The sequence below is a fragment of the Micromesistius poutassou genome, assembly GCF_964030765.1.
Source record: "Micromesistius poutassou genome assembly, chromosome: 7".
NCBI lineage: Eukaryota > Metazoa > Chordata > Actinopteri > Gadiformes > Gadidae > Micromesistius > Micromesistius poutassou.
This window is the reverse complement of record NC_140277.1, coordinates 18,110,886-18,126,169: the sequence shown is the minus strand read 5'-3', so window position 1 is coordinate 18,126,169 and position 15,284 is coordinate 18,110,886.

The window sequence follows — 15,284 nt, the reverse complement described above, 5'->3', positions numbered from 1 at the left end:
GATGTAAATCAGTCTATTAGACCAAGGTAAGGTAACCGTTAGATTATAAAATACATCAACCAAACATCTATGAGTTCTGAATCACAGATGGTTGTTGTTTATCTAGAAGAGTCCAGCAGCAGAGAGCAGACTCCCCTGGACCCAGCAGTGTCTCCATGAAGAGTGACTGGTCTATGACACAACCTGTAAGGTTTAAAGATGGACATCAGCCTACTGAGCCAAGGTAAGGATCTGTCAGATTATTAAATACATCAGACAAACATCCTGAGTCCTGAATCACAGATGGTTGTTGTTGTTTATCTAGAAGAGAACGACTTAGTTTGTTTACAGCTTTTAAAAACATTGGATTCGGCCCAACATTAACCCAGTGGCTCACAAACTGTATGATCTCTTCTCCTTTGACATGAAGAAGGTCTTAAACAAGGAGATCCGTTATCAGCCTGGCGGTGGCTACCAGGTATTAAAGAGGTCAATACGAGACATAAGTCATGATATGTGCAGATAATATTCTTGCCCTAGTGTCAGAACCCATCTGGGAAAACCCAGTCTCCTGTAAGACCATCAAACCTTTACCATCAGGGGTATGGTCCAATAGTCTCAGCCACCAGACAGGAACCTCTGTGGTTCCTGGAGGGTCTACTGAGTACCCTATGAAGACCCTCCCCGTAGTGGACGTGGATAAACCTGGTTAAACCCTAAACTACCTCCATTCACAGGCAGGGTTCTGGTTAAACCCTAAACTACCTCCATTCACAGGCAGGGTTCTGGTTAAACCCTAAACTACCTCCATTCACAGGCAGGGTTCTGGTTAAACCCTAAACTACCTCCATTCACAGGCAGGGTTCTGGTTAAACCCTAAACTACCTCCATTCACAGGCAGGGTTCTGGTTAAACCCTAAAATACCTCCATTCACAGGCAGGGTTCTGGTTAAACCCTAAACTACCTCCGTTCACAGGCAGGGTTCTGGTTAAACCCTAAACTACCTCCATTCACAGGCAGGGTTCTGTTTCAACTATGGAAGAACACTACTACCATTCTTTAAAAAAATGTAAAGCCATTGAATTCATAAAACTGAAATATTATATTTTGAAAACAGGTAATCTGAATTCATTTGTTTTTAAATCCGACTTCAAATTAACAAAAGTGCAATGTTTACTAATTCAGATGCAACAATTGTGTTTGCAGATATTCAAAATAAGATATTCATTACTCATATTCAACTGGTGAAAAAACTAACCAGAAAGTTGAAGCCATAAAATGTAAAGCTGCAGTAGCAGGGCATACCAAGGACAGGCCTAATCAATGGAGGCTGCCATCCAGGATCCTAAACTAAAGTCAGGGGGTGGAGGGCTGGGTCTGCAGCCCAGACTCTACATGGAACTCTTCCTTAGGCCAGCTGGCCTCCTGAGAACCTTCCTCTACTAGAACGCTCCATGGAGGGGAGAGGAGAACCTATTTACACATGAACACACAGCCAGAAGGACGGTTCCAGCTCATGAACCCATTATATCCAGCGTTTAGCTTTAGATATGACTACTTTATGTCCTAAACTACTTTTATTGTATCTCTACGATGTAATAACTTGAAAAGCAATAAATCATTTGAATCTAAAAATATCTAGAAGAGTCCAGCCGGACAAATCTATTAGACCAAGGTAAGGTAACCGTTAGATTATAAAATACTTCAACTAAACATGTATGAGTTCTGAATCACAGACGGTTGTTGTTTATCTAGAAGAGTCCAGCAGCAGAGAGCAGACTCCCCTGGACCCAGCAGTGTCTCCATGAAGAGTGACCGCTCTATGCTACTACCTGTCAGGTTTAAAGATGGACATCAGCCTACTGAGCCAAGGTAAGGATCTGTCAGATTATTAAATACATCAGACAAACATCTGTTTATACCCTGCACAGCTTTTAATATTATAATCTATTATTTGAATTTGACTACTCTATGCTCTATAGCTCTTTTATTGAATCATTATAATGTAATAACTTACTCCGTCCACCAGCTTTTCTTTCTTTCTTTATTTTTCATCTTTTACGTTGTTCAAATGTCTTATTATCTTGCATGTTTTATGTATGGACTATTGTTTCATGTCATTGGGTGTGTGCTTTGAGAGATAATTTTGGTTGAGGAGGCCAATCACACTTAATGTTCTCTGATTATTTATGTCTGTTGAAAAACAATAAAACATTTCATTCCCAGCAGAGTCCAGCAGCAGCAGACAGAAGACCCCCCTAGACCCAGCCCTGTCTCCATGAGGAGGGCCAGGTTTTCTAGACTAAGGTAAGGTAGCCGTTAGATTATAAAATACATCAACCAAACATCTATGAGTTCTGAATCACAGACGGTTGTTGTTTATCTAGAAGAGTCCAGCAGCAGAGAGCAGACTCCCCTGGACCCAGCTGTGTCTCCATGAAGAGTGACCTCTCTATGCTACTACCTGTCAGGTTTAAAGATGGACATCAGCCTACTGAGCCAAGGTAAGGATCTGTCAGATTATTAAATACATCAGACAAACATCCTGAGTCCTGAATCACAGACGGTTGTTGTTGTTGTTTATCTAGAAGAGAACGGCTTAGTTTGTTTACAGCTTTTAAAAACATTGGATTCAGCCCAACATTAACCCAGTGGCTCACAAACTGTATGATCTCTTCTCCTTTGACATGAAGAAGGTCTTAAACAAGGAGATCCGTTATCAGCCTGGCGGTGGCTACCAGGTATTAAAGAGGTCAATACGAGACATAAGTCATGATATGTTCAGATAATATTCTTGCCCTAGTGTCAGAACCCATCTGGGAAAACCCAGTCTCCTGTAAGACCATCAAACCTTTACCATCAGGGGTATGGTCCAATAGTCTCAGCCACCAGACAGGAACCTCTGTGGTTCCTAGAGGGTCTACTGAGTACCCTATGAAGACCCTCCCCGTAGTGGACGTGGATAAACCTGGTTAAACCCTAAACTACCTCCATTCACAGGCAGGGTTCTGGTTAAACCCTAAACTACCTCCATTCACAGGCAGGGTTCTGGTTAAACCCTAAACTACCTCCATTCACAGGCAGGGTTCTGGTTAAACCCTAAACTACCTCCATTCACAGGCAGGGTTCTGCTTAAACCCTAAACTACCTCCATTCACAGGCAGGGTTCTGGTTAAACCCTAAACTACCTCCATTCACAGGCAGGGTTCTGGTTAAACCCTAAACTACCTCCATTCACAGGCAGGGTTCTGGTTAAACCCTAAACTACCTCCATTCACAGGCAGGGTTCTGGTTAAACCCTAAACTACCTCCATTCACAGGCAGGGTTCTGCTTAAACCCTAAACTACCTCCATTCACAGGCAGGGTTCTGGTTAAACCCTAAACTACCTCCATTCACAGGCAGGGTTCTGGTTAAACCCTAAACTACCTCCGTTCACAGGCAGGGTTCTGGTTCAACTATGGAAGAACACTACTACCATTCTTTAAAAAAATGTAAAGCCATTGAATTCATAAAACTGAAATATTATATTTTGAAAACAGGTCATCTGAATTCATTTGTTTTTAAATCCGACTTCAAATTAACAAAAGTGCAATGTTTACTAATTCAGATGCAACAATTGTGTTTGCAGTTATTCAAAGTAAGATATTCATTACTCATATTCAACTGGTGAAAAAACTAACTGGAAAGTTGAAGCCATAAAATGTAAAGCTGCAGTAGCAGGGCATACCAAGGACAGGCCTAATCAATGGAGGCTGCCATCCAGGATCCTAAACTAAAGTCAGGGGGTGGAGGGCTGGGTCTGCAGCCCAGACTCTACATGGAACTCTTCCTTAGGCCAGCTGGCCTCCTGAGAACCTTCCTCTACTAGAACACTCCATGAAGGGGAGAGGAGAACCTATTTACACATGAACACACAGCCAGAAGGACGGTTCCAGCTCATGAACCCATTATATCCAGCGTTTAGCTTTAGATATGACTACTTCATGCCCTAAACTACTTTTATTGTATCTCTACAATGTAATAACTTGAAAAGCAATAAATCATTTGAATCTAAAAATATCTAGAAGAGTCCAGCCGGACAAATCTATTAGACCAAGGTAAGGTAACCGTTAGATTATAAAATACTTCAACTAAACATGTATGAGTTCTGAATCACAGACGGTTGTTGTTTATCTAGAAGAGTCCAGCAGCAGAGAGCAGACTCCCCTGGACCCAGCAGTGTCTCCATGAAGAGTGACCGCTCTATGCTACTACCTGTCAGGTTTAAAGATGGACATCAGCCTACTGAGCCAAGGTAAGGATCTGTCAGATTATTAAATACATCAGACAAACATCTGTTTATACCCTGCACAGCTTTTAATATTATAATCTATTATTTGAATTTGACTACTCTATGCTCTATAGCTCTTTTATTGAATCATTATAATGTAATAACTTACTCCGGCCACCAGATTTTCTTTCTTTCTTTATTTTTCATCTTTTACGTTGTTCAAATGTCTTTTTATCTTGCATGTTTTATGTATGGACTATTGTTTCATGTCATTGGGTGTGTGCTTTCAGAGATAATTTTGGTTGAGGAGGCCAATCACACTTAATGTTCTCTGATTATTTATGTCTGTTGAAAAACAATAAAACATTTGATTCCCAGAAGAGTCCAGCAGCAGCAGACAGAAGACCCCCCCAGCAGACCCCCCCCTGTCTCCATGAGGAGGGCCTGGTTTATGGATACATTTGATATGTTTGGAGATGGAAATCAGTCTATTAGACCAAGGTAAGGTAACCGTTAGATTATACAATACATCAACCAAACATCTATGAGTTCTGAATCACAGACGGTTGTTGTTTATCTAGAAGAGTCCAGCAGGAGAGAGCAGACTCCCCTGGACCCAGCAGTGTCTCCATGAAGAGTGACCTCTCTATGCTACTACCTGTCAGGTTTAAAGATGGACATCAGCCTACTGAGCCAAGGTAAGGATCTGTCAGATTATTAAATACATCAGACAAACATCCTGATTCCTGAATCACAGATGGTTGTTGTTGTTTATCTAGAAGAGAACGGCTTAGTTTGTTTACAGCTTTTAAAAACATTGGATTCAGCCCAACATTCATTAACCCAGTGGCTCACAAACTATGATCTCTTCTCCTTTGACATGAAGAAGGTCTTAAACAAGGAGATCCGTTATCAGCCTGGCGGTGGCTATCTGTAAGATCACAATGTACCAGGTATTAAAGAGGTCAATACGAGACATAAGTCATGATATGTGCAGATAATATTCTTGCCCTAGTGTCAGAACCTATGGGAAAACCCAGTCTCCTATAAGACCATCAAACCTTTACCATCAGGGGTATGGTCCAATAGTCTCAGCCACCAGACAGGAACCTCTGTGGTTCCTGGAGGGTCTACTGAGTACCCTATGAAGACCCTCCCCGTAGTGGACGTGGATAAACCTGGTTAAACCCTAAACTACCTCCATTCACAGGCAGGGTTCTGGTTAAACCCTAAACTACCTCCATTCACAGGCAGGGTTCTGCTTAAACCCTAAACTACCTCCATTCACAGGCAGGGTTCTGGTTAAACCCTAAACTACCTCCATTCACAGGCAGGGTTCTGGTTAAACCCTAAACTACCTCCATTCACAGGCAGGGTTCTGCTTAAACCCTAAACTACCTCCATTCACAGGCAGGGTTCTGGTTAAACCCTAAACTACCTCCATTCACAGGCAGGGTTCTGGTTAAACCCTAAACTACCTCCATTCACAGGCAGGGTTCTGCTTAAACCCTAAACTACCTCCATTCACAGGCAGGGTTCTGGTTAAACCCTAAACTACCTCCATTCACAGGCAGGGTTCTGGTTAAACCCTAAACTACCTCCATTCACAGGCAGGGTTCTGCTTAAACCCTAAACTACCTCCATTCACAGGCAGGGTTCTGGTTAAACCCTAAACTACCTCCATTCACAGGCAGGGTTCTGGTTAAACCCTAAACTACCTCCATTCACAGGCAGGGTTCTGGTTAAACCCTAAACTACCTCCATTCACAGGCAGGGTTCTGGTTAAACCCTAAACTACCTCCATTCACAGGCAGGGTTCTGGTTAAACCCTAAACTACCTCCATTCACAGGCAGGGTTCTGGTTAAACCCTAAACTACCTCCATTCACAGGCAGGGTTCTGGTTAAACCCTAAACTACCTCCATTCACAGGCAGGGTTCTGGTTCAACTATGGAAGAACATTACTACCATTCTTTAAAAAAATGTAAAGCCATTGAATTCATAAAACTGAAATATTATATTTTGAAAACAGGTAATCTGAAGTCATTTGTTTTGAAATCCGACTTCAAACTAACAAAAGTGCAATGTTTACTAATTCAGATGCAAAAACAGATATTCAAAATAAGATATTGTCACAACCCGGCTCCAAGGCTGTGACAAAGTAGGGAGGACAAGCACGAGCTGGCTACCAACAAGAGTATTTATTTGACAAGTCAATCAAGACAAAACGTGTAAAGATCAGTATCAGTCATGAGTGCGTGTATGGGTGGGTGATAGTGTATGTGCATATCAAAGTAAACAAAACGAAAACGCTGCCATCAAGCCTGCCGGCAAAAAGGAGTCTGCTCCCCGCTGCCTTTTCACAGAATGAGGAAGCTCTTTGTAAGCAGAGCACACACTGGCCCAGGTGTTCCTCATGCCGCTGACGATCTCTCCACTCAGCATCTGTAAAACACAACTCAAGGGAAACAGGGACACCTAGTGCCTGGGAGGAGGGATCGTCACAATATTCATTACTCATATTCAACTGGTGAAAAAACGAACCGGAAAGTTGAAGCCATAAAATGTAAAGCTGCAGTAGCAGGGCATACCAAGGACAGGCCTAATCAATGGAGGCTGCCATCCAGGATCCTAAACTAAAGTCAGGGGGTGGAGGGCTGGGTCTGCAGCCCAGACTCTACATGGAACTCTTCCTTAGGCCAGCTGGCCTCCTGAGAACCTTCCTCTACTAGAACGCTCCATGGAGGGGAGAGGAGAACCTGTTTACACATGAACACACAGCCAGAAGGACGGTTCCAGCTCATGAACCCATTATATCCAGCGTTTAGCTTTAGATATGACTACTTCATGTCCTTAACTACTTTTATTGTATCTCTACAATGTAATAACTTGAAAAGCAATAAATCATTTGAATCTAAAAATTTGTAGAAGAGTCCAGCCGGAGAGAGCAGACTCCCCTGGATCCAGCATTGACTCCATGAAGAGTGACGAATCTATGGAGCAACCTGCAGGGTTTGGAGACGGAAATCAGCCTACTGAGCCAAGGTAAGGATCTGTCAGATTATTAAATACATCAGACAAACATCCTGAGTCCTGAATCACAGATGGTTGTTGTTGTTTATCTAGAAGAGAATGGCTTAGTTTGTTTACAGCTTTTAAAAACATTGGATTCAGCCCAACATTCATTAACCCAGTGGCTGACAAACTGTATGATCTCTTCTCCTTTGACATGAAGAAGGTCTTAAACAAGGAGATCCGTTGTCAGGCTGGCGGTGGCTATCTGTAAGATCACAATGTACCAGGTATTAAAGAGGTCAATACGAGACATAAGTCAATGATATGTGCAGATAATATTCTTGCCCTAGTGTCAGAACCTATCTGGGAAAACCCAGTCTCCTGTAAGACCATCAAACCTTTACCATCAGGGGTATGGTCCAATAGTCTCAGCCACCAGACAGGAACCTCTGTGGTTCCTGGAGGGTCTACTGAGTACCCTATGAAGACCCTCCCCGTAGTGGACGTGGATAAACCTGGTTAAACCCTAAACTACCTCCATTCACAGGCAGGGTTCTGGTTAAACCCTAAACTACCTCCATTCACAGGCAGGGTTCTGGTTCAACCCTAAACTACCTCCGTTCACAGGCAGGGTTCTGGTTAAACCCTAAACTACCTCCATTCACAGGCAGGGTTCTGGTTAAACCCTAAACTACCTCCATTCACAGTCAGGGTTCTGGTTAAACCCTAAACTACCTCCATTCACAGGCAGGGTTCTGGTTAAACCCTAAACTACCTCCATTCACAGGCAGGGTTCTGGTTAAACCCTAAACTACCTCCATTCACAGGCAGGGTTCTGGTTAAACCCTAAACTACCTCCATTCACAGGCAGGGTTCTGGTTAAACCCTAAACTACCTCCATTCACAGGCAGGGTTCTGGTTCAACTATGGAAGAACATTACTACCATTCTTTAAAAAAATGTAAAGCCATTGAATTCATAAAACTGAAATATTATATTTTGAAAACAGGTAATCTGAAGTCATTTGTTTTGAAATCCGACTTCAAACTAACAAAAGTGCAATGTTTACTAATTCAGATGCAAAAACAGATATTCAAAATAAGATATTGTCACAACCCGGCTCCAAGGCTGTGACAAAGTAGGGAGGACAAGCACGAGCTGGCTACCAACAAGAGTATTTATTTGACAAGTCAATCAAGACAAAACGTGTAAAGATCAGTATCAGTCATGAGTGCGTGTATGGGTGGGTGATAGTGTATGTGCATATCAAAGTAAACAAAACGAAAACGCTGCCATCAAGCCTGCCGGCAAAAAGGAGTCTGCTCCCCGCTGCCTTTTCACAGAATGAGGAAGCTCTTTGTAAGCAGAGCACACACTGGCCCAGGTGTTCCTCATGCCGCTGACGATCTCTCCACTCAGCATCTGTAAAACACAACTCAAGGGAAACAGGGACACCTAGTGCCTGGGAGGAGGGATCGTCACAATATTCATTACTCATATTCAACTGGTGAAAAAACGAACCGGAAAGTTGAAGCCATAAAATGTAAAGCTGCAGTAGCAGGGCATACCAAGGACAGGCCTAATCAATGGAGGCTGCCATCCAGGATCCTAAACTAAAGTCAGGGGGTGGAGGGCTGGGTCTGCAGCCCAGACTCTACATGGAACTCTTCCTTAGGCCAGCTGGCCTCCTGAGAACCTTCCTCTACTAGAACGCTCCATGGAGGGGAGAGGAGAACCTATTTACACATGAACACACAGCCAGAAGGACGGTTCCAGCTCATGAACCCATTATATCCAGCGTTTAGCTTTAGATATGACTACTTCATGTCCTTAACTACTTTTATTGTATCTCTACAATGTAATAACTTGAAAAGCAATAAATCATTTGAATCTAAAAATTTGTAGAAGAGTCCAGCCGGAGAGAGCAGACTCCCCTGGATCCAGCATTGACTCCATGAAGAGTGACGAATCTATGGAGCAACCTGCAGGGTTTGGAGACGGAAATCAGCCTACTGAGCCAAGGTAAGGATCTGTCCGATTATTAAATACATCAGACAAACATCCTGAGTCCTGAATCACAGATGGTTGTTGTTGTTTATCTAGAAGAGAATGGCTTAGTTTGTTTACAGCTTTTAAAAACATTGGATTCAGCCCAACATTCATTAACCCAGTGGCTCACAAACTGTATGATCTCTTCTCCTTTGACATGAAGAAGGTCTTAAACAAGGAGATCCGTTGTCAGGCTGGCGGTGGCTATCTGTAAGATCACAATGTACCAGGTATTAAAGAGGTCAATACGAGACATAAGTCATGATATGTTCAGATAATATTCTTGCCCTAGTGTCAGAACCCATCTGGGAAAACCCAGTCTCCTGTAAGACCATCAAACCTTTACCATCAGGGGTATGGTCCAATAGTCTCAGCCACCAGACAGGAACCTCTGTGGTTCCTGGAGGGTCTACTGAGTACCCTATGAAGACCCTCCCCGTAGTGGACGTGGATAAACCTGGTTAAACCCTAAACTACCTCCATTCACAGGCAGGGTTCTGGTTAAACCCTAAACTACCTCCATTCACAGGCAGGGTTCTGCTTAAACCCTAAACTACCTCCATTCACAGGCAGGGTTCTGGTTAAACCCTAAACTACCTCCATTCACAGGCAGGGTTCTGGTTAAACCCTAAACTACCTCCATTCACAGGCAGGGTTCTGGTTAAACCCTAAACTACCTCCATTCACAGGCAGGGTTCTGGTTAAACCCTAAACTACCTCCATTCACAGGCAGGGTTCTGCTTAAACCCTAAACTACCTCCATTCACAGGCAGGGTTCTGCTTAAACCCTAAACTACCTCCATTCACAGGCAGGGTTCTGGTTAAACCCTAAACTACCTCCATTCACAGGCAGGGTTCTGGTTAAACCCTAAACTACCTCCATTCACAGGCAGGGTTCTGGTTAAACCCTAAACTACCTCCATTCACAGGCAGGGTTCTGCTTAAACCCTAAACTACCTCCATTCACAGGCAGGGTTCTGGTTCAACTATGGAAGAACATTACTACCATTCTTTAAAAAAATGTAAAGCCATTGAATTCATAAAACTGAAATATTATATTTTGAAAACAGGTAATCTGAAGTCATTTGTTTTGAAATCCGACTTCAAACTAACAAAAGTGCAATGTTTACTAATTCAGATGCAAAAACAGATATTCAAAATAAGATATTGTCACAACCCGGCTCCAAGGCTGTGACAAAGTAGGGAGGACAAGCACGAGCTGGCTACCAACAAGAGTATTTATTTGACAAGTCAATCAAGACAAAACGTGTAAAGATCAGTATCAGTCATGAGTGCGTGTATGGGTGGGTGATAGTGTATGTGCATATCAAAGTAAACAAAACGAAAACGCTGCCATCAAGCCTGCCGGCAAAAAGGAGTCTGCTCCCCGCTGCCTTTTCACAGAATGAGGAAGCTCTTTGTAAGCAGAGCACACACTGGCCCAGGTGTTCCTCATGCCGCTGACGATCTCTCCACTCAGCATCTGTAAAACACAACTCAAGGGAAACAGGGACACCTAGTGCCTGGGAGGAGGGATCGTCACAATATTCATTACTCATATTCAACTGGTGAAAAAACGAACCGGAAAGTTGAAGCCATAAAATGTAAAGCTGCAGTAGCAGGGCATACCAAGGACAGGCCTAATCAATGGAGGCTGCCATCCAGGATCCTAAACTAAAGTCAGGGGGTGGAGGGCTGGGTCTGCAGCCCAGACTCTACATGGAACTCTTCCTTAGGCCAGCTGGCCTCCTGAGAACCTTCCTCTACTAGAACGCTCCATGGAGGGGAGAGGAGAACCTATTTACACATGAACACACAGCCAGAAGGACGGTTCCAGCTCATGAACCCATTATATCCAGTGTTTAGCTTTAGATATGACTACTTCATGTCCTTAACTACTTTCATTGTATCTCTACAATGTAATAACTTGAAAAGCAATAAATCATTTGAATCAAAAAATTTGTAGAAGAGTCCAGCCGGAGAGAGCAGACTCCCCTGGATCCAGCATTGACTCCATGAAGAGTGACGAATCTATGGAGCAACCTGCAGGGTTTGGAGACGGAAATCAGCCTACTGAGCCAAGGTAAGGATCTGTCAGATTATTAAATACATCAGACAAACATCCTGAGTCCTGAATCACAGATGGTTGTTGTTGTTTATCTAGAAGAGAATGGCTTAGTTTGTTTACAGCTTTTAAAAACATTGGATTCAGCCCAACATTCATTAACCCAGTGGCTGACAAACTGTATGATCTCTTCTCCTTTGACATGAAGAAGGTCTTAAACAAGGAGATCCGTTGTCAGGCTGGCGGTGGCTATCTGTAAGATCACAATGTACCAGGTATTAAAGAGGTCAATACGAGACATAAGTCAATGATATGTGCAGATAATATTCTTGCCCTAGTGTCAGAACCTATCTGGGAAAACCCAGTCTCCTATAAGACCATCATACCTTTACCATCAGGGGTATGGTCCAATAGTCTCAGCCACCAGACAGGAACCTCTGTGGTTCCTGGAGGGTCTACTGAGTACCCTATGAAGACCCTCCCCGTAGTGGACGTGGATAAACCTGGTTAAACCCTAAACTACCTCCATTCACAGGCAGGGTTCTGGTTAAACCCTAAACTACCTCCATTCACAGGCAGGGTTCTGGTTAAACCCTAAACTACCTCCGTTCACAGGCAGGGTTCTGGTTAAACCCTAAACTACCTCCATTCACAGGCAGGGTTCTGCTTAAACCCTAAACTACCTCCATTCACAGGCAGGGTTCTGGTTAAACCCTAAACTACCTCCATTCACAGGCAGGGTTCTGGTTAAACCCTAAACTACCTCCATTCACAGGCAGGGTTCTGGTTCAACTATGGAAGAACATTACTACCATTCTTTAAAAAAATGTAAAGCCATTGAATTCATAAAACTGAAATATTATATTTTGAAAACAGGTAATCTGAAGTCATTTGTTTTGAAATCCGACTTCAAACTAACAAAAGTGCAATGTTTACTAATTCAGATGCAAAAACAGATATTCAAAATAAGATATTGTCACAACCCGGCTCCAAGGCTGTGACAAAGTAGGGAGGACAAGCACGAGCTGGCTACCAACAAGAGTATTTATTTGACAAGTCAATCAAGACAAAACGTGTAAAGATCAGTATCAGTCATGAGTGCGTGTATGGGTGGGTGATAGTGTATGTGCATATCAAAGTAAACAAAACGAAAACGCTGCCATCAAGCCTGCCGGCAAAAAGGAGTCTGCTCCCCGCTGCCTTTTCACAGAATGAGGAAGCTCTTTGTAAGCAGAGCACACACTGGCCCAGGTGTTCCTCATGCCGCTGACGATCTCTCCACTCAGCATCTGTAAAACACAACTCAAGGGAAACAGGGACACCTAGTGCCTGGGAGGAGGGATCGTCACAATATTCATTACTCATATTCAACTGGTGAAAAAACGAACCGGAAAGTTGAAGCCATAAAATGTAAAGCTGCAGTAGCAGGGCATACCAAGGACAGGCCTAATCAATGGAGGCTGCCATCCAGGATCCTAAACTAAAGTCAGGGGGTGGAGGGCTGGGTCTGCAGCCCAGACTCTACATGGAACTCTTCCTTAGGCCAGCTGGCCTCCTGAGAACCTTCCTCTACTAGAACGCTCCATGGAGGGGAGAGGAGAACCTATTTACACATGAACACACTGCCAGAAGGACGGTTCCAGCTCATGAACCCATTATATCCAGTGTTTAGCTTTAGATATGACTACTTCATGCCCTAAACTACATTTATTGTGTCTCTACGATGTAATAACTTGAAAAGCAATAAATCATTTAAATCTAAAAATATGTAGAAGAGTCCAGCCGGACAAATCTATTAGACAAAGGTAAGGTAACCGTTAGATTATAAAATACGTCAACCAAACATCTATGAGTTCTGAATCACAGATGGTTGTTGTTTATCTAGAAGAGTCCAGCAGCAGAGAGCAGACTCCCCTCGACCCAGCTGTGTCTCCATAAAGAGTGACCTCTCTATGGTACTACCTGTCAGGTTTGGAGATGGACATCTGCCTACTGGGCCAAGGTAAGGATCTGTCAGATTATTAAATACATCAGACAAACATCCTGAGTCCTGAATCACAGATGGTTGTTGTTGTTTATCTAGAAGAGAACGGCTTAGTTTGTTTACAGATTTTTAAAAACATTGGATTCAGCCCAACATTAACCCAGTGGCTCACAAACTGTATGATCTCTTCTCCTTTGACATGAAGAAGGTCTTAAACAATGAGATCCGTTGTCAGGCTGGCGGTGGCTATCTGTAAGATCACAATGTACCAGGTATTAAAGAGGTCAATACGAGACATAAGTCATGATATGTTCAGATAATATTCTTGCCCTAGTGTCAGAACCCATCTGGGAAAACCCAGTCTCCTGTAAGACCATCAAACCTTTACCATCAGGGGTATGGTCCAATAGTCTCAGCCACCAGACAGGAACCTCTGTGGTTCCTGGAGGGTCTACTGAGTACCCTATGAAGACCCTCCCCGTAGTGGACGTGGATAAACCTGGTTAAACCCTAAACTACCTCCATTCACAGGCAGGGTTCTGGTTAAACCCTAAACTACCTCCATTCACAGGCAGGGTTCTGCTTAAACCCTAAACTACCTCCATTCACAGGCAGGGTTCTGGTTAAACCCTAAACTACCTCCATTCACAGGCAGGGTTCTGCTTAAACCCTAAACTACCTCCATTCACAGTCAGGGTTCTGGTTAAACCCTAAACTACCTCCATTCACAGGCAGGGTTCTGGTTAAACCCTAAACTACCTCCATTCACAGGCAGGGTTCTGGTTAAACCCTAAACTACCTCCATTCACAGGCAGGGTTCTGGTTAAACCCTAAACTACCTCCATTCACAGTCAGGGTTCTGGTTAAACCCTAAACTACCTCCATTCACAGGCAGGGGTCTGGTTAAACCCTAAACTACCTCCATTCACAGGCAGGGTTCTGGTTAAACCCTAAACTACCTCCATTCACAGGCAGGGTTCTGGTTAAACCCTAAACTACCTCCATTCACAGGCAGGGTTCTGGTTAAACCCTAAACTACCTCCATTCACAGGCAGGGTTCTGGTTAAACCCTAAACTACCTCCATTCACAGGCAGGGTTCTGGTTCAACTATGGAAGAACATTACTACCATTCTTTAAAAAAAAATGTAAACCCATTGAATTAATAAAACTGAAATATAATATTTTGAAAACAGGTAATCTGAATTCATTTGTTTTGAAATCCGACTTCAAATTAACAAAAGTGCAATGTTTACTAATTCAGATGCAAAAATTGTATTTGCAGATATTCAAAATAAGATATTCATTACTCATATTCAACAGTCAAAAAACTAACCAGAAAATTCAAGCCATAGAATGTAAAGCTGCAGTAGCAGGGCATACCAAGGACAGGCCTAATCAATGGAGGCTGCCATCCAGGATCCTAAACTAAAGTCAGGGGGTGGAGGGCTGGGTCTGCAGCCCAGACTCTACATGGAACTCTTCCTTAGGCCAGCTGGCCTCCTGAGAACCTTCCTCTACTAGAACGCTCCATGGAGGGGAGAGGAGAACCTATTTACACATGAACACACAGCCAGAAGGACGGTTCCAGCTCATGAACCCATTATATCCAGCGTTTAGCTTTAGATATGACTACTTCATGTCCTTAACTACTTTTATTGTATCTCTACAATGTAATAACTTGAAAAGCAATAAATCATTTGAATCTAAAAATTTGTAGAAGAGTCCAGCCGGAGAGAGCAGACTCCCCTGGATCCAGCATTGACTCCATGAAGAGTGACGAATCTATGGAGCAACCTGCAGGGTTTGGAGACGGAAATCAGCCTACTGAGCCAAGGTAAGGATCTGTCCGATTATTAAATACATCAGACAAACATCCTGAGTCCTGAATCACAGATGGTTGTTGTTGTTTATCTAGAAGAG